General features: G+C 42.6%; 1 protein-coding gene across 3 annotated transcripts in view; it reads right to left on the bottom strand.

The window, feature by feature from the left end:
• DHRSX (dehydrogenase/reductase X-linked) overlaps positions 1 to 21,122 on the bottom strand; it is a 263,670-nt gene that overhangs the window by 107,185 nt on the left and 135,363 nt on the right. The gene's annotated exons all lie outside the window — the stretch shown is intronic.

Here is a 21,122-nt window from a genome sequence, read left to right as displayed (position 1 = left end):
AATCAGGGGCTGTTTTCCCTTGAAAACAGCTGCGTATTATCAGACGTTTTTAGTCTAGCGTGTGAACATACCCTAATACACAGCTGACACCTACTGTAGATGGTGCGGTCCCAGCTCTTACCATGGGGCTCTGTCATCCCCATAAGGTGACATATTGTCCCTACTCACCTGCTCCGGCAGGAGGATGGCTGTGTGTTACAGCTACGCTCACTATGCAATCTGGCCCACGAGATCTCAATGATGAATATATCCATCGCTGAGCCAGGTCAAGAACCCACCATCAATAGATATATCTATCATTGGTAATTAAGGAGTTAAGTAATTTATAAATAGACTCTTTTCCCAGCCATTTAACCACTAAGGTGCCCAGAATCAATAGCACCCATGACGTGTAAGATGGCTCTCATTTTTTTTCTAATGCTCTGCCTGTCTCAGCATTGTGATCACATATGAGCAGTTTGTGGCCTAACAAAGGTCCCAGATACCCAGAGCTGTCCTATGAGAAGGCCTGATAGTTTGAGTTTTAATTCTTCAACAATTTTAATATAGCTCTACTAATGGCCAGTGAGTGGAAATATCCCGTTACAAGAGAAAGCTCTGATACACTTAATAAACCGTGAACTTCCCTCAGTTGATTAGGACAATGTTTTAACTTCTAAATTTCTATTCACTAACTGCAAGTAGAGACCTTGACAATGGTAAGGAACAGATTTTTTTTCATTTTTCAATGATTAAGTGTTATTTATCTAAAAACTATGATAGATGTGCGAAAAATGTTCGGCAGCATGTGGTTGAGATTTTTTAAATCTCATTCACTTAACTGCAACAGTCTGCCGCTGCGGATTTTCCGCCTGAAAATCCAGACAAAAAATCGACAACAAATCCGCTACATCTTCAGTGGGGCAAGCATCAGGCTCTGGTAGGCTTGTTAGAGTACAGTCACACATGGCAAAAAAAAATTCAGAAATTTCTGCGGCTGAAAATCCCTTCCATTCATATAAATGAAATTCGCAGAAATCCATCCACCTGCTGCAGAAACAACCACTTTCAGATGAATGAGACGGATTTTCAGTTTGATGTGCAGAATTTTTTAATCTGCAGAATTTCAATTTATGCTGCGGAATTGTTGCACTTTTGTTGTGGTTTTTCCCTCTTGAGTTTACTGGGGTGAGGAAAGCCACAACAAATAGCAAATGTTGCCGTTTTTGCGACAGAAAAGCTGCGATTCCGCCACAAAAATTGCAAGTTTAAATTTAATGAAAAAGTCCATACTTACCCTCCTGGTATTGTTATACTTAACCCCCCCCCCCCCCTGGCTCCTTGTTCCCCTGACTGTTCTCCGTGCAGCCCGGCCTTCTGGGATGACGTTTCATCCCATGTGAAAGCTGCAGCCAATCACAGGCTGTACCGGTCATATGGGCTGCAGCGTCAACACAGGAGGCCAGGCTGCATGGAGCAAAGAGGGATGCTCCGCTATAATAATGCCAGTGAAGGTAAGTATTTTTTTCTCTGCTCCGTTTTCAGTAGCTGCAATTCGACCCATAAAGCTGCACCACAATTTGGTGCGGTTTCTCGGCCGGAATTCACTGTGGGTTCTAGGTCGGATACGCTGTGTATTTTTATGCAGCATATCCGTCCTGTGTGAACATACCCTAAAAGTAGTCGCTAAAATCTGTACATCACGAGTCTATTTCTGTTGACCAGTGTAAAAAAAAAAAAAGACCAAATTAATCCAATGAAACTCTCTGATGTTACACCATAAATCATGTGAAAGAGGAGAATACTTTTTATAGCCAAAGAGTATTCCCGTTCATGGACAACACATTTATCCAGATTGCAAGTACGTGACCAAGAGATTCTGCTGGTTCATTAATCCAACAAAAGCTTAAAAAGACCAAAGTACCATTTAGAAGAAATCACAGAGTGACAAATGCTGGTAAGCTAATTAAAAGCTCTTTAAGCAAGAAAGAAGAATTTGCAGATGGTAATCCATTCTCCAAGCTGTATATTTCTGTGGCAAGCAATTCTGGCTTCTTTACATATCAGCAATTAGGAGGATATTGGCAAGTAAATAATGAAAATATATTGGCAAATTAATAATTAGGAAAGTATTAGAATTGTACATACCAGGAAGATTGCCTGTACAAAAAAATCTTATCTTAGAAAATCAATTAAAGGACTTTATTGCTGCCAGTTGGAATGGAAATAGCTTGTCACTTAATAATTCCAAGAATCAAATTAATTATTTTATTAGAATCTTCCATTTGGATCTAATTACGAAGCTACTAATATCAGTGGAACGCAATAGGATTTAATTTTTCTTTCAACCATGTTGTCAAGATCCCATATAGTGTTGTATTATAATGTTTTAACTGTAAGTTGGTGAATACAGTACTGAATTATGGATGTATACTCTTCATTACAGCATTTGATTCTTCTAAATGTTATGTATGTGGAACCGGAATCGCATCTTATGAACCCTGCATTGGCATTCCCACATCAATTGTAGACATGAACGTTCTTACGATTACCCCATGACCATAAATATTTAAGAAAAAGGAAAGAAAAGCTGTAGCTCAGCAGTGTAAATGGCTGAAGATGGATCCAATAATCAAATACGGATACCCTCCATAGCATGCACCTGCATATTTATACATACAAATGATCGTAAAACATAAGATTCTCAGATTCTACCAATGCATGTGATAAATAAAAAAAATACATCTACTTTTTTTTATAAGTTTACAATTCACAGGATTGTGATCCAAGAAGAGGATAGAAAGGATCATGATAAAGACATAGCTTGCATTGTACCATAATCATCAACGTTGCCCTTTTTTTTATATAAATCAGCTTTTTACCTTTTGACATAATAATATTATGATTTATTTTTATCCTAGTCAACATTTGCCTAATACCTTACTGTGGGTCAGCAAAGATGTCTAAGCCCAGGTTACCCAACCAACCTCCCCTGTCTGAGAAACACATCATATCACGTATTGTTCCTCTGATTGTCAGTTAACTTACCTGTTCCACTTTTTTTTATGTTGCTTAAAGAGAACCTTTCACCTGCCCATACATGTGCAGCTGAGTGCACCATGTAATAGGCAGGGTGTCGGGGAGGCAGCTGGCCAAGCAACAGAGCACCCAATCAAATACAAAGTCCCGCACTAGGGTACCTGAATAGTCCAGACAGTGGCCGATGCTTTAGCATGGATGGAGGTGGGTGCAGCAGGTTGCGCCAGATGTGGCGGATGACACCGGACGTGACAGATGACACTGGACGTGGCTGATGACACTGGACGTGGCTGATGACACTGGACGTGGCAGAAGGCAGCAGATGCAGTAGGACACGACTCCAACACTAACAGGCTCAGGAACAAGAACACAGCATGGGATAGAGGTAGCAGGGCACAGCAAACAACGGGAACAGGATAACACTAAGGGACCATTTCCAAGACTGACATGGGAATACTAACCACGCTCAGGCAATGAGCAAAGAGGCAAAGCCCTTCTTATAGTCCAGGGGAATCATGGGCTAATTGATAATAATGATTCCCAAGGCCGGGCACGAGCGCGCGTACCCTACAGGACACAGTGTATCAGAGCGGAAGTGAGCGCTGGCGTCTTCTAGGAAAGAGAAGCGTGCCAACGCTCACAGATCCAAGGCCTAGGCCGCCGGGGGATAAGTAATTCTGACGGTCTGCGGGCATGGACGCTACTGTATCCCCCCTCTTACGCCCCCTCTTCTTGGGGCCAGAGCGAGAGAGGAACTTCTTAATGAGGGTAGGGTCACTGAGGTTCTCCTCCGGATCCCAGGACCTCTCCTCAGAGCCAAACCCTCTCCAGTCCATCAAACAGAAAGTCCTTCCTCCTACCCTTTTGCAGTCCAGGATCTCCCTCATCTGATCAGATAAACCGCTGAAAGCAACTGTGGGGCTGGGAGTCTTACTGTAGAGGTTCAGGACCACTGGTTTCAGGAGGAACACATGAAAGGAGTTGGGGATTCTGAGGGTAGGAGGCAGGCGAAGCTTATAGAAGACAGGGTTTATCTGTTGTAATATCTCAAAAGGTCAGAGGAACCTGGGAAAAAACATGTATGAAGGCACCTTTAAACGAATGTTCCATGAGGACAGCCAGACTTTGGTACCTGGAAGATACTGAGGCGGCTCTCTTCTTTTTATATCCGCTTTTCACTTCATGCGATCGACTGCTAGAAAAATAGAGGACCGGGTCTTTTGCCAGATTTGCAGAAAGTCCCCAAATGCAAAGTCAGCAGCGGGTACTGGAGATGTAGCCAACACAGGAAGAGGGACTCTAGGATGTTGACTGTACAGAATGTAGAATGGTGTGGAAGTGGTGGACCCACTTCTGCGGTTGTTATACGAGAACTTGGCCCGTGGATGAAGCTGTACCCAGTTATCATGCTGCAAGGAGATGAAGTGGTGGAGATAATTTTCCATGATCTGGTTAATCCTCTCGACTTGATAGGCTGAGGAAAAGTCCAATCTCACATCCAGGAGTTTATAGAGGGCTCTCCAGAATTTTGAGGTTAATTGAACCCCCCGATCGGACATTCCTCTTATGAGTCGTCGGATCTGGAGAGAAAATCAAAATATAATTGAGATAGACTACAACACAGACATAGGGGAGATCTCGGAAGATATCATTGACGAATTCCTGGAAGACCGTGGGAGCGTTGCAGAGTCCGAAGGGCATCACCAGGTATTCGTAGTGCCTGTCTCGGGTGTTGAAAGCCGTCTTTAACTCGTCACCTTGATGGATGCGGATCAAATTATAAGCGCTACGCAAGTCTAATTTTGAAAAAATCCTGGCTTCTCGTATACGATCAAACAGTATGGATACAAGTGGCAACGGGTATTTGTTCTTGACTGTGATCTGGTTGAGACCACAGTAGTTAATGCAGGGTCAAATAGATCCATCTTTCCTTTTAACGAAGAAGAACCCGGCCGGGGAGGAAGACTTTTTTATGAAACCCCTCTCCAAATTCTCCTTGATATAGGCCGACATGTATAGAGTCTCTGGCAAGGAGAGATGATATACCCGTCCACGGGGAAGAGAAGCATTTGGAACCAGTTCAATGGGGCAGTCATAAGTCCGATGTGGGGTCAGCGTCTCAGCCTCTCCCTTGCTGAAGACATCCACAAACTGAGCGAAATGAGGGGGTAATCCTGTCAGTGACTGAGGCAGAGGAGGCTGGACAGGATGGATCAGCAACAGACAGCGACCGAGACATTTGGAGCCCGAATGGAGAACCTCGCCGGAATTCCAGTCCAGGACTGGGGCATGTAGTCAAAGCCAAGGTAGGCACAGCAGAACAGGATTGATGGATTTGGGCAAAGAAAGAAACAAAATTAGTTCTGAATGAAGAGCTCCAACTTAGAGCCTCAGCTGCTGTTTCTTAGATACAATGGACTATTCACCGAGGCAACAGCCAAAGATGTCTCCAGGGGAACTGTGGGCAACTGGAGATGATCCACTAGATCCTTTTAAATGAAGTTTGCTGCATACCCGGAGTCCAGATAGGCAGAAACCCGGTGCATTTTCTCGCCGGACACTATGGTCACAGGAATGGTCAGCTTGGAATTAAATGTTTTATTCGGTACCGTTCCACCTAGGGTTGTCTCTCCAACCAATGCTAGGCACTGGGGTGTCTCTGGCCTCTGGGGACACAAACGCACAACATGGCCTCCAAGGCCGCAATACAGACAAAGTCCTGAAGTATGTCTGCATTGTATCTCCAGGGTAGACAATTTGGCCTGGTCCATCTGCATAGGCTCCTCTGGTGGGACGACTGAAGAAGACAGCAGGGATTGCTGGAAACTAGGAGCCAGCCTAGAAAATCCTCTCTCCCGGAGAACCTCTTGGGAACGCTCCCGGATCCTCATGTCAACCCGGGTAGCTAGTAGGATGAGCTCGTCCAGGGTAGAAGGCAGATCGCGAGCGGCCAGCTCGTCTTTAATCCCAGAAGACAGTCCCTGCCAGAATGTGGCCACCAAGCCTCGTTGTTCAGCAGCCAGGGTACAAAACTGAATGGAATACTCGCCCACGGGGAGGTCTCCCTGGTGTAGGGTCAGCAGGGATGCAGCAGCAGAAGAAACTCTCCCCAGTTCCTCAAGTATCGAACGGAAAGTCTGTAAAAAGAACTGCAAGTCACGGGTCTCTGGTTCCTGATGTTCCCACAGAGGATTTGCCCATGCCAGGGCTTTGCCAGTAAGGATAGAGATTATGAGGGCGATCCTGGCGTCATCAGAAGAGAAGGCTGAAGTGGATCTGGCACGGATTCAGAAATCGCCTGCAGGCCCTCGTGTCTCCGTAATAGCAAGGAGGTAGCGTCAGGAAGCATAGGGGATCGGCACTGGTACAGAAAGGAGGTGTAGCAGGAGGAACAGCAGGAATAGGTGCGGTGACGACTGTGGCTTGAGCAACAAGCCGATGTGCAATGGCGTTCACTGACAGGAGGAGTTGGTCTTGCCGTGACTGAAGGTCTTGCATCTCGGCCAGCATGGCTTGTGTCGTCACGGTCCCGGGTTGACCAGCACAGTCCATTGCCTGGGCGTACTGTCACGGTTTGTGGGTATGTGGACCCACTAGGCCGCACCGCCATAGTGGGGAGGCAGCTGGCCAAACAACAGAGCACCCAATCTAATACAAAGTCTCGCAATACCTGAATATTCCAGACAGTGGCCGAGGCTTTAGCACGGATGGAGGTGGGTGGTTTCGCCAGACGAGGCGGATGACACTGGATCTGGTAGATGACATCGGACGTGGCTGATGACACTGGATGTGGCAGATGACACTGGAAGTGGCAGGTGCAGTAGGGCACGACTAACACTAACAGGCTCAGGAACAAGGACACAGCACGGGATATAGGATACAGGTAGAAGGGCACAGGAAACAACGGGAACAGGATACTACTAAGGTACCACTTGCCAGAATGACTGGGAATACTAACAACGCTCAGGCAATGAGCAAAGGGGCAGGGCCCTTCTTATAGTCCAGGGGAATCATGGGCTAATTGATGATGATTCCCATGTGTGCGCGCTGGCCCTTTAAGGTTGGGTACGAGCGTGCGCGCACACCCTACGGGACACAGCAGACTAGCGCGGAAGTGAGTGCTGGTGTCTCCTGGGAAGGAGATGCGAGCCAGCTCTCACAGATCCATGGCTGCGGCCGCAGGGGGGTAGGTAATCCCGACAGTCCACGGCCATGGACGCTACACACAGCTGCACAAATCCTGGGGCACTTTAATTTTTTTTCCTATCCTCCTCCGTTATTTAGATATTGGTGCCGTTTTAGTTTATGCCCGATATTTAAATAACCCCCTGAATGGTCAATGGGTCATGTAATGGCAAGGAGGCATGTAACATCGCTGTGACACTGTCCAATCAGCTAGGGACAGTGTCACAGCAAGAGCTGGAGAGAGGAGAGCGCGCACGCACCTCCGCCGCCACCAAACAGAAGAGGATAAGAAGCTGTCTGCCAAGAGCTGAAGAGTGAGAGCGTGCGTGAACAGCTCTGACTCTGCTGCTGATGATACTCCCGCCACCACGGAATAGAAGAAGAATTCACCTTCTCTTCTTCTGCTCTGTGGTGGCGGAGGAGCTGCGCGTGCGTGCACACACGCACACTCTCTCCTCTCTCCAGTTCTTGTTGTGACACTGTCCGTAGCTGATTGGACAGTGTAACAGCAGTGTTACACGCCTCTTGCCAATTGCACGCCCCATTGACAGTTCAGATGGTTATGTAAATATTGGGCACCAATATCTAAATAACGAAAGAGGATAGGAAATTTTTTTTAAAGTTTCCCAGTATTTATGCAGCACTGCCTATTACATGCTGCACTCAGCTGCACATGTATGGGCAGGTGAAAGGTGCTCTTTAAATAGAACCAACAAATTCTGCCAATTCCCTTATCTGTATGTTTTTGGAGTGTGGATGTAACCCACACAGACTTGGGAAGAATATACAAACTTCATGCAGACGTTGCCCTTGGTTGGACTTGAATCCAGGACACTAGCTGCAATATTTATTTTTCTACTTTAAAATGATACTTGTATCTAATGTCTGTCAACTACATATGTCCTTTGTCACGTTTCAAGGACACAAAGTTGTGAATTATATATGTCATCTGTACTGGCAAAAAGACTATTTACACTTCAACTGACACTAATATATCACACAATTCCTATATTTGACGTTGTCAATAATCTCTATGAGTTGGAAAGGTCATCAGTCTTTTAAGGATACCAGAGTTTCTAATCATCATAGTCCAGTGTAAGGGTATGTTCACACGAGGTCTTTACGTCCGTAATTGACGGACGTATTTCGGCCGCAAGTACCGGACTGAACACAGTGCCGGGAGCCGGGCTCCTAGCATCATACTTATGTACGACGCTAGGAGTCCCTGCCTCGCTGCCGGACAACTGTCCCGTACTGTAATCATGTTTTCAGTACGAGACAGTTGTCCGACAGTGAGGCAGGGACTCCTAGCGTTGTACATAACTATGATGCTAGGAGCCCGGCTCCCTGCACTGTGTTCGGTCCGGTACTTGCGGCCGAAATACGTCCGTAAATTACGGACGTAATGACTTCATGTGAACATACCCTAAGTTATCAAACATTATCACTACTCACAGGCAACCAACTTAATTTAATTATAAAAGTAAAAAAGGGCTCATGGTACAATGGGAAAAATTCATTATCAGATTTACGCCAATTTAGTGTTGTAAAAAAGTATCACATTTTTTTGCAGGCTTACTTTGCGCAAAAAAATTGTATTTTTTTCACTTCCCGTCCGTGTTTGCCACTTTTTTTTTTTTTTTTAGCAAAAGGGGTGGTGCTATTTGCAACCTGACACATTTACTGTATGCCGTAAATCGACACCAGCTCACAGCTATAGTAGATTTAACTTCTTAGCGCACAGACGTCCAGAGATGCGCCTAATTCAAAGAGACATATGAAAAGCCAATCTTAAAATGCCCCGCCCCATAGTCTCTTTAAATTTATAGCCACCGATTGGTGGCTATTGGTGGACTAGTTAAAAAAAAAAAGAGAACTTTGTAATGTGTTCTTTAAGAGGGGCTTTCCTTCTAAAAATGTAAAATCTACCAATTGTTGCTACCTAAAAGTTATTAAATAGATGGTAAGAATGGTATGAAAATAGAATGGATGAAAATAATGTTAAATTTAGGAGAATTAGGTCACACGGCTTATTTTCAGGCGTATTTCGGAGCGTAGACTGCATTGTATTACTTGAAATATGCCTCCAAGCAGTTTCCCATTGATTTCAAAGGAAAATACATGGTGTAGTTCATATGAGGCGTATTTTTACGCTGCTGAATTAAAGAAACACCTTGTAAAAATATGCCTTGTAAAAAGCAGTGGCATGTCACTTCTTGAGGCGTTTTTGGAGCAGATTTTCCATTAAAACTACAAAAACCGCTTAAAAAATATGCCTCAAAATACACCTCAAAATCTGCTTTCAAACACCAAAAAACGCTTTGAAAATCAGCTCCAAAAACGCCTGGATTCTCTTGAAATCGGTCTCGTATTTTTTTGGGCTTAAACATATGCCGTGTATACAGAGCCTAACTGGTTTACCAAAAACTAGCTTTAAGGCCCTTTTACACGGGCCAATGATCGGGCAAACGAGGGTTCATGTGAATTCTTGTTACGGAACATTGCCCTGTGTAAACAGGGTAATGATCAGCCGATAAACGAGCGTTTATGCAGCACAAAATATTATCGCTGTCGACAGCACATCTCCCTGCGTAAACAGGGAGATGTGCAAGTGACGTAATGGAAATGCATTGGGATAAGAGATTACATTACTAATCATGGCTCCTTGTGAAAGGAGCAAACGAGCGCCGATCATTGAGGTATCTCGTTGATCGGTGCGCCGATCATTGAGGTGTCTCGTTGATTGGTGCTCAATTTTACGGCCCAAATTGGCCGGTCTAAAAAGATCCTTACTAAGAACCGTAAAGAGCTCTATTCCTGAGCATTTGATCAAATCATTTTTGGAGCTAATCAGTTGTGACACATTATTTCTCTTCTTACAAATAGTCCGCTAAGCACCAAAGGCAGTAGAAAATAGATTGGTGTCCCAAATGTCTGCCAGTTACAAATTGATGTGATTATTTTTGATTTTTCACATTCTAACAACTTTAATGGTAACATTGTTGTTATTCATTCTTAGGCTACATTCACACAAACATGGCCAACCTCGGACGTGAGAAACGGCAGTTTTTCACGTCCGAGGTGCACCTGTGCGTTATCACGCATCCCCCATAGACTAGAGTCCATGGAGGGATGTGTGAAGCTCAAAAAAATAGGACATGTCCTATTTTTTCACAGACCCTTCACACGCTCTGTTGAAGCAACGGTCGTGTGAGTCTGTGTAACGGCCGTTGTTTTAACAGCCGTTACACGGACACGTTAAGGGGCTTTTACACTGGGCAATTATCGGGCAAACGATCTTTTATAGAATGCTCGTTACCCATAATTGCCCTGTGTAAACAGGGCAGCGATCAGCAGATGAACAAGCAAACGTTCAATCATCTGCTGATCGAATGGTTTAAAAAAGTAAAACATTATCGTTGTCGGCAGCACATCTCCCTGTGTAAACAGGAAGGTGCGCTGCCAACATGATAATTATGTATGGAGACGAGCGATCGCAGTAATGAACGCTGGTCCCCATACATAGCTCCTTGTGACCGGAGCAAACGAGCGCCGATCAACGAGCGGCCTCGAGCCTTTACACGCTAGTCCGAATGAGCCCTTAATTCTTTACGTCAGTTTAGGTAATTGCTTTTTAAGATATTATTGATCTGTCATATTCCATTTACATACAATGGAAGTCAAGGAAAACTAATCCAAATAATATACTCTACGCTTGTTGAATGAATTGAAAAGGGGCCTGGAAGCCTTTGTGGAAAGAAATAATATCACAATTCCTCTGCAGTAGATTGCTTGAGGTTGTTGTTGATCCAAGGAATTACTCTGATTGCCACATTGGAGTTGGGAAATTATTTTTTTCATGAGGAATTGTTGCTTTGTCTTCATCTGGTTGAACACGGCAGGATAGTAGGTTGATTTAGGTGGAGTCAAGTCCTTTATTTTCTTCCTTACAATGTTACAACCGACTTACTCATTTTTTAATACATAACAAAAGGTTAAACATTATGGAAAAGAACAAGGAGAACTGCACTCGGGGGGAACCGTCCTCAGAATGCCACAAAGCTCTTTGCCTATATTACTGTGAAAATGTCAGTTTTATACAATATTCAAGAAACTGAGACATGAAATGGGGACTTTGTGGGGAGCTACATTTTAATGGAGGAGCTTTGCAATTAAAAACAGCAGCAAAGGTGGTAGAAAAATACCTAGTGCCAAGGCAACGTATAACATATAAGTGAAGTTCCCTCCATGCATATCCAACGTCTAGGGCAGTGATCCCCGATTTATTGCCCATGCACCTCATGCGACCCTCAGGTCATTGCTTTGCAGCCAAAATATTCCTTGTAGACCTCAGGGGAATGCAACGTCATGGGGTGCATTAAGATCCTTTTACACGGGCAGATATTGTGCCAGTAACGAGCGCCGAGTGACAATTTTTCAAGTCGAATGGTGCTGATTTAGCTCCATTTACATGGAGCAATCATTAGTACTATATGTGCTCGAACGATCGTTAAAACGATCGTTCGGTCACATTCAGTTTCATTATTGTTTGCAACACATCCCTGTTTACATGGGGAGATGTACGACCAACAACTGATTCTTTTTCCCGCATATAAGATGTGATCGGCCGACAAAAAAGCATTTGCTTGTTTGTCTGCTAATTGCTGGAAATGTTTACACGGGGCAATGATAGGGAACGTGCGTTTGAAAATGCGCTTGTGCGCTCAATCATCGGCCTGGGTAAAAGGGCATTTAACATCTGCATTTATTATCAGGTAAGGGTGCTATGTTCAGGTATAGAGACTATAAGAGCTGTCATTTGTCTCTCTGCTGCACTGTGGTATCATTTCTACCGCAAAAGTTGTGAGGTTTGTGTATTAATTTATGGGTGTATGTGTAAGTATATGTATGGGCTTGTTCATATGGCAGAACTTGCAGTCTATGTTCCTGCCATAGAACTTTTCAAAAAAACAGAACAGATCTCCAATCTTCGTTTTGGAATAGTTAATTTTTTTCACGGTTAGGTCCAAACCAGTTTTTAGCAAAATAAAATATAAAGAAGAAAATGAATATGGCTCTGTGAGTCAGTGAGTGTGTGTGTAGATCTAGCTGTTGTCCAAGGCCTTGGTTGAAGATGCTCGGCCCTTTGATGCAGCACTAGGCCATATTTAAGGCCCTTATAAAGTGTTAGGAAGGGTTCCCACGGGTCAGATACGCTGCGTAAAAACTGTGCAGCGTATACGACCTGGAACCCGAGGCACCTTTCGTCTAAAAACCGATGTTAGTGCCTCCATTTTTTGATCTTGCACTCCTATTTCCTCCTAAATCCTGGGTGATTTTAATTAGTTTAATGCTGGTTTCTACCATACACAGATATATGTAGGTTTAGTCCCAGTTCTGGGTGTATGTGCAGCGTAGGGACCCACCTTATTGAGGACGCATTGTCGTGGCGGGTGGGCTAACACAACTTGATCAAAATGTGCGCTAAGAACCTCCCTGTTGTAAGTAGATTCAGCAGCAATGCATATTTATTTATATTTAGTCATTTAGGTGGCATTGGTGTTCACTGTGTGCTGTTGCCATTTTCTAGTGTGCTACATTGATTTCAAGGATGACGGATCCGGTGCAAATGATTTCCATTTGTGACAGTTGTGTAAGGGTTCCGTTGTTTTGACGGAATCAATACAGCAGTCAACCACGGTATTGATTCCGTCAAAACAACGGAACCCTTACACAACAGTGACAAACGGAAACTATTTGCACCAGATTTGTCACCATTGAAATGAATGGTGATGCAATCGGAAACCTACGGTTTCTGTTTCTTTAAGTTTGAATTCCGTTCATGGGTTCCCCTGACAGAAAGGTCTGACGGAACCCATGAACGGAGTCCCGATGCAGATGCGAACGTTGCCTTAGTTGGAGATTAAGAAATGATGATCCTATTTGTAATACTGTCGATTTTTGATTGAAAAAAGAAAGAGTTTAACAATTTTTTTATGCATTACTGCACAGAGGATGGAACACTTACCCAACACTCTAATACATTGAGATACACACACACACACATACATATATATATATATATATATATACACATATATATTGTAACTGCCGTGATCATGGACCCTGCCGTCCCTCACCTTCCGATGGACGCAACCACAGACCCCTGGCTTCTTGCCAGCGTCTCCCTCCTCGGAGGCGCCAGCGCACATGGCTGCCCTGCTCTGTAGTGTCCTTTAGGGTGTGCGCGGGCACGCTCGTTCCTGGCCTAAAAGGGACAGCACGCGCACATGCAATGACTTACCCAATTATCCCCAGATCACCCTGGACTATAAAAAGGACTCTGCCCTTCCACTCCTTGCCTGAGCATTGTTGTTGTCTACCTATGTTTGTATTACAATGGTCACTTAGTTGTATCCTGATCCCAGTGTTCCCGTATCCTGCTTCGCATATCCTGTTGCTGTATTTGTTCCTGAGCCTAAGCCTACTGTTGGAGTCGTGTGGTGTCATCTGCCACATCTGGTATCATCTGCCAAGTCTGTGTCATCTGCCAAGTCTGTGTCATCTGCCAAGTCTGTGTCATCTGCCACGCTAAGAACCCTCTGCGCCGAGGCCTATACTGCACCACGTGTCTGTCTGCACTCTTACAGGTACCCTTGTGCCAAAGACTTTTTGCATAGACTAATGTTTGGTCAGCTGCCTCTCCGCTACGGCAGAGCAGCCTAGTGGGTCCACATACCCCAGTACCGTGACATATATAAAGATAAAAAGACAGAGAAAGAGATATAAATAGATTTTACCTGTACATGTCCTTACAAAGTATCAAATGGGAGCTCCCTTGTTTAGCTTGATCATTGCGTCCGCCATATTGGGTGCCTTGAAACGAAATAAAATGGGTGCAGTGCTGAAACTCTAATAAGAGCTTTCCTCAATTAATAAAAGTAGGAGGGAGGTGGAAGAGGAAACAAGGTTACCAACTGGACAAGGCATTGAGAAGGGATCTGTCAGGCTTCATTAAAGGTTTTAATGGTTGAGTTCAAATATATAGCATTGTATATACAACTTGTAGGTTGGTCAAGCACAACTGGTGAAGCAAATATTTTACTCTGAGATGATTATATGATGTATACTTAAAACATACTTTAGTGGACCTACAAGTTGTATACTAAAGAGAAAACATTTACAGACCAGAGAAAAATAGCATTGCAGAAAAAGGGAATATTGATTATTTTCCACATTTGTTTTTCTTATTATTTGTTATCCTGGGCATCAGATATCTGACTTCTATGGACTCAATTCCAACGGAAATGCTCCAAATTAAAGCTCTTTCTTTCGAGAGACACACACTCTCAGCTCCCTTTATACTATTAATTGAATTCAGTAAGATTGCAGGACCATACAATATGCCACTGAGTGAAAAGAGTCCAGATGTGAAACTGATCAGATAGCGAGAAGAAAATAAAACAAGACAATAAGATGATGCAGTCATCCCGAAAAGATAAGTGACCCCTGACTCGACTCCCTTGTGTACTCCTTCTTGTCATTCTGAGGAGATGTTGACGCACTTCCCAACTGTATTACATTCAATGTGGCTCAATTACTCTCTCATGTAGAGTGGTTTTACATTAATTGTGATTCCGCAGCACAGTCTCTACCTATTAAATACATATTTGTGCACATCACATACATTATGTTACATAGAACATGTTACTATTATGTAAATAATAAGATAAGTAATAAAAATGATGACATAAAGCAACAAAAGTAGTAGAATATCAGAATTACAGAACTCTAAGCAACATGACCGAGTAATAACCACCAAGAAGTCTGCGAGTTCTACAATCAATACACCAAATATGGAGAATATATATGAAATAATGAATAAGGCCTCGGCACATGGCAGAACCGTGTGAAGGAATCTGTACTCTGGCAAATGGAGACCCTGCGGCTTCATAGTATGGAAGCCGTATGTTGCTCAATGTGGCGCTGTATTATTAATAATAAAGCATTCTACAATTCAGATGGTACATGGAATTACAGAGTAACAAACTAATTATCAAATCAAACAAGAGGAGTGAGGGTCCTGCTCGCTAGAGCTTACAATCTATGAAGAAATAGAGGGCGATACAAGAGGTGTTTGTTTTGTACAATGGTTCTGACATCTTTTATACAAAGCAGGTTACTACACATAAAGCTGCATGAGCCAGTCACCAGTCAAAATCTGAGCATGTAGGAATAATGGTGTAAAAAGGACAGGAGTCAATTTCTGGAATGTGGTAGGCTTGTCTAAAAAGATTGGTTTTCAGCGCACGCTTAAAACTGTGTGGGTTAAGAATTAATTGAATTGTCCTGGGTAACGCAATCTATAACTTAGATGTGATCAATAACAGCTCGATCCTGCGAGTCAGAGACACTGAACCCGTCAGTCCCGCTGACCTGACGGGTACATATTTTATATGACCGCTGCAGCCAATCGTGAATGATGAACATGGCGTCATGGCTGCAGGAACCACCGGAACATTGCTGCTAGAGCTGCAGGGGGATTTAAAAGAAGAGTAATCTTCTTCTTTTTTTTTTTATAGCATTGACTGCTGTTACTGTTTCACTGCCAGTAATTATTTCGGCCGGTGAAATACATTTATCAGCATCGGCTTCTTAATGTAAGTACTGGTTGAGTCGGTGGTTTACCTGCCGGGTGACAACTCTACTTTCCATAGACTTCTATGTGCAGGCTGTGAAGAGACACACCTCCACATTTTGCAGTCCGTCAATTCTGCTCTGTAACTAGAGATGGTTATTGCTTGACCACAAGGGGTGGACAGCAGATTACAGAAAGGGAAACACCTAGTGGCAGTAATTTCTGTCACGGTCACAGGGTATGTGGACCCACTAGGCCGCTCCGCCATAGCGGAGAGGCAGCTGACCAGGTCACAGTGTATATGAAAGTCAATAGTAGATAGTAACGCTTGGGTACCTGAATTGGTCCAGACGGTGGCTGTGGCTTCAGCACGGATGGAGGCCGATACAGAAGGTAGCGCCAGACGTGGTGGGCAGAATCCGATGTGGCAGAAGACACTGGACGTGGCAGAAGACACTGGACGTGGCAGACAGAAGGTGCAGTATACACGACTCCAACAATGGTAGGCACAGGAACAAGAACAGTACGGGATATAGGAACGGGGCACTGGTAACAAATGGAATGGGAAACACTAAGGGACCATTTGCAAGACAGACTGGGATAAACTAACAACGATCAGGCAAGGATCAGAAGGGCTCGGGCCTTCTTATAGGCCAGGAAATCCTACGGGACACAGCAGAACGGAGCGGAAGTGGGCGCTGGCATCTCCTAGGAAGGAGATGGGGACCAGCGCTCACGGATACATGGCTGCGGGCGTCGGGAGGTGAGTAAACCCGACGGCCTGCGGCCATGGACGCTACAATTTCACACAGAATTGGTATGGATAAAACAACCACATTTTAACAATAAGTAAATTACAAAGTTAATCTATATCAGGTATACTATTAGATTAGCATAAATGTCATATATATATATATATATACACACACACTACCGTTCAAAAGTTTTGGGGTCACCCAGACAATTTTGGTTTTCCATGAAAACTCACACTTATATTTATCAAATAAGTTGCAAAATGACTAGAAAATAAATTCAAGACATTGACAAGGTTAGAAATAATGATTTTTATTTCAAATAATAATTTTCTCCTTCAAACTTTGCTTTCGTCAAAGAATGCTCCATTTGCAGCAATTACAGCATTGCAGATCTTTGGCATTCTAGCTGTTAATTTGCTGAGGTAATGGGGAGAAATTTCACCCCATGCTTCCAGAAGCCCCTCCCACAAGTTGGATTGGCTTGATGGGCACTTCTTGCGTACCATACGGTCAAGCAGCTCCCACAACAGCTCTATGGGGTTTAGATCTGGCGACAGCGCTAGCCACTCCATTACAGATAGAATACCAGCTGCCTGCTTCTTCCCTAAATAGTTCTTGCATAATTTGGAGGTGTGCTTTGGGTCATTGTCCTGTTGTAGGATGAAATTGGCTCCAATCAAGCACTGTCCACAGGGTATGGCATGGCATTGCAAAATGGAGTAATAGCCTTCCTTATTCAAAATCCCTCTTACCTTGTACAAATCTCCCACTTTACCAGCACCAAAGCAACCCCAGACCATCACATTACCTCCACCATGCTTGACAGATGGCGTCAGGCACTCTTCCAGCATCTTTTCAGTTGTTCTGCGTCTCACAAATGTTCTTCTGTGTGATCCAAACACCTTCGATTCGTCTGTCCATAACACTTTTTTCCAATCTTCCTCTGTCCAATGTCTGTGTGCTTTTGCCCATATTAATCTTTTCCTTTTATTAGCCAGTCTCAGATATGGCTTTTTCTTTGCCACTCTGCCCTGAAGGCCAGCATCCCGGAGTTGACTCTTCACTGTAGACGCTGACACTGGCGTTTTGCGGGTATTATTTAATGAAGCTGCCAGTTGAGGACCTGTGAGGCGTCGATTTCTCAAACTAGAGACTCTAATGTACTTGTCTTTTTGCTCAGTTGTGCAGCGGGGCCTCCCACTTCTTTCTACTCTGGTTAGAGCCTGTTTGTGCTGTCCTCTGAAGGGAGTAGTACACACTGTTGTAGGAAATCTTCAGTTTCTTGGCAATTTCTCACATGGAATAGCCTTCATTTCTAAGAACAAGAATAGACTGTCGAGTTTCACATGAAAGCTCTCTTTTTCTAGCTATTTTGAGAGTTTAATCGAACCCACAAATGTAATGCTCCAGATTCTGAACTAACTCAAAGGAAGGTCAGTTTTATAGCTCCTCTAAACAGCAAAACTGTTTAAAGCGGTGCTAACATAATTGCACAAGGGTTTTCAAGTGTTTTCTAATCATCCATTAGCCTTCTAACACAGATAGCAAACACAATGTACCATTAGAACACTGGAGTGATGGTTGCTGGAAATGGGCCTCTATACACCTATGTAGATATTGCATTAAAAACCAGACGTTTGCAGCTAGAATAGTCATTTAGCACATTAACAATGTATAGAGTGTATTTCTGATTAATTGAATGCTATCTTCATTGAAAAAAACTGTGCTTTTCTTGCAAAAATAAGGAAATTTCTAAGTGACCCTAAACTTTTGAACGGTAGTGTATGTATGTATGTATGTATATATATATATATATATATATATATATATATATATATATATATATATATATATATGTATATATATATATATATATGCAAAAAACACAGCACTCAATGCAGACTGGAAATCAGGCCATGTGCACGTTACCATAGTAAGGATGAATCAACTCCTTGGAATAAAAATAGTAGAAATGAAGAGCGAGTAACGGCACCAGGACTTCAGTGTTGGGGAGATGTTGGTTTATTCACCACCAGGTGGAAAGAATGAGCGACGTTTCGGTTCACACCTGAACCTTTCTCAAGCTAATTACAACAGTGCATAGTGCCACATATAAATAGGGATACAAAGTATATACAATCAACAGTGCAATTAATAGTATATATGTAAAAAATACAATAATATACAACATATAGTTATACACAAGTAAATACATACCAATATGTGTGTCCAGTACATGTGTTTAAGAAACAACATCTCATAATATATGAAAAATAATGCAAAAAACATAAGGTAATATTATAATTACCCTAATCAAAAACACCAGCTCATAATGAGGGGGAGGAGCAGAGGGAACGTTCCAAGTACAAAAAGTAATATTACGTCATAAAAAACTTACAGTGTCAGCTCTCTGTGATGCATGGAATAAACCATGGCGTCCCGCAGTCGATAATGCGCATGCGCAAGATGGCGAACTGCCGGAAATGCGTCACATGGAACGCATACCTGAAACGCAGTGTAGCCGTGCATGCGCAGAAAGTGGATTCTATCTCGGCGTATGTTTCACATCAATATGGAAAGAGAACTCAAAAGAGTATATAACCAACAAAATATAGTATATTATATATATAGATAGATAGCCCATATTATATATATGGGAAATATACTCGAATATCTATAATAAAAAAGAATCATAGTCTAAGGAGAATGGCCACGGATCACAGCATAAATGGGGAGAACGGCTATGTCTACAAATAGGCGGCCGAATCTCACAGAGACAACAAAGTCTCAACCACCCACTCATGTCTTTTTTTGAATTTGAGGACCACATTATGAACATAAAATAGAAGAGTAATAATTTATTTCATATATTGATTATACTTTATTCCACATGATTACCACAGAGAGCATATAATACACATATAAAGTTTGTGATATACATCAAAGAAAATCTATATATAATCCTTGGAACAAAAATCGATGAGGAAACATAACCTCTGCTCCCATGATGTACATCCCTTCACATAAGTTGGTATCTGTGAATAGAAAAAATGTTTTATTTAAAGTGAAAAGATATTCAAAATGAATATACATAAAAATACACCTATAATTATATAAATTTAAAAACAATGTCAAAAAGATCCCACCTACACTCAAAAGAATGGATCGCATAGATATATCGGACTCAAAATCAATCATGTCATATATACATGAGCTTTCAAATATGTGGGAAATATGTATATTCTACATTAAGTCCCTTTGGGGACATGGTATCAAGAGTAAAAATCCACTCAAGTTCTTTACGTTTGAGGGCCAGCTCTCTGTCACCTCCTCGTCTGTTTAGGGGTACTGAATCAATAATTTTAAAACGCATTTGGGATACATTATGTCTACAGTCTACAAAATGTCTGGAGACTGGAAGATCTCGTCTCTTGGTGTTGATACTAGATTTGTGGTTCCTCATTCTAAGTGTTACTTCCGTGGTGGTCTCACCCACATAATATAGGCCACATGGACAAATCAATAGGTAAATAGCAAAGGTAGTTTTACAGGTATAGAAGCCATGAATTTTAAAAGTTTTACCTGTTCGTGGATGACAAAAACTGTCACCCTTAATCATATGATTGCACATATTACATCCCAAGCACGGGAAGCACCCATATTTTTTGGGGGCTAAAACACTCTGTGACATCTTAGTTTTAGATCCAATATCTGCCTTTACTAGCTTATTTTTGATGGTTTTACCTTTACGGTATGCTAATAATGGTGGCTCTTGGAATTCCTTGATCATTGGAAAAGCCCTAGTTAATAGACGCCATTCCCTTCTCAGAATATTGCCAATTTCTGGGCTTGATGTAGAAAAAGTTGACACAAATGGTATACGAACATTTTTCTTATGCACCACTGTCTGTTTGTCTAAAAGTTGTTGTCTATCCATTTTTATCGTCTGTCTTTTATATAAATTGAGCATATCAGTTGGATATCCCCTACATTTAAATTTGTTGCACATCTCGTCCACTCTCTTGGACAGCTGATCTTCATTACTAACAATTCTTCGAACTCTAAGAAGTTGGCTGAAGGGCAATGATCTCACCATAGCCCTGGGGTGTCCACTATTATAGTGCAACAGACTGTTCCTATCGGTTTCCTTACAAAATATATCGGTGGTAAGAATGCCATCCTGTAAATGGATCTTAGTATCCAAAAACTCAACTGAAGAGTCAGAATGGATCATAGTAAATTTGATCCCCTGACACATATCATTTAGAAAAGAGTGAAATAATTTCAATTCATCCTCTGAACCGGTCCAGATGAGGAAGATATCGTCTATGTATCGCCACCACCGCAAAACATTTCTGAAGTGGTGGGACACATAGACAAGATCCTCCTCAATCCGCCGCATGAAAATATTGGCATATGTCGGGGCCATATTAGACCCCATAGCCGTACCCCTTTTTTGAAGGTAGAACTTATCACCAACCATGAAATAGTTTTTAGTGAGTATAAACTCAAGTAATGTTTTAACA

The sequence above is a fragment of the Rhinoderma darwinii genome, chromosome 2 (genome assembly GCF_050947455.1).
Source record: "Rhinoderma darwinii isolate aRhiDar2 chromosome 2, aRhiDar2.hap1, whole genome shotgun sequence".
NCBI lineage: Eukaryota > Metazoa > Chordata > Amphibia > Anura > Rhinodermatidae > Rhinoderma > Rhinoderma darwinii.
Note: the sequence above shows the minus strand (reverse complement) of the source record. Positions and strands in the feature narration are given on the sequence as shown.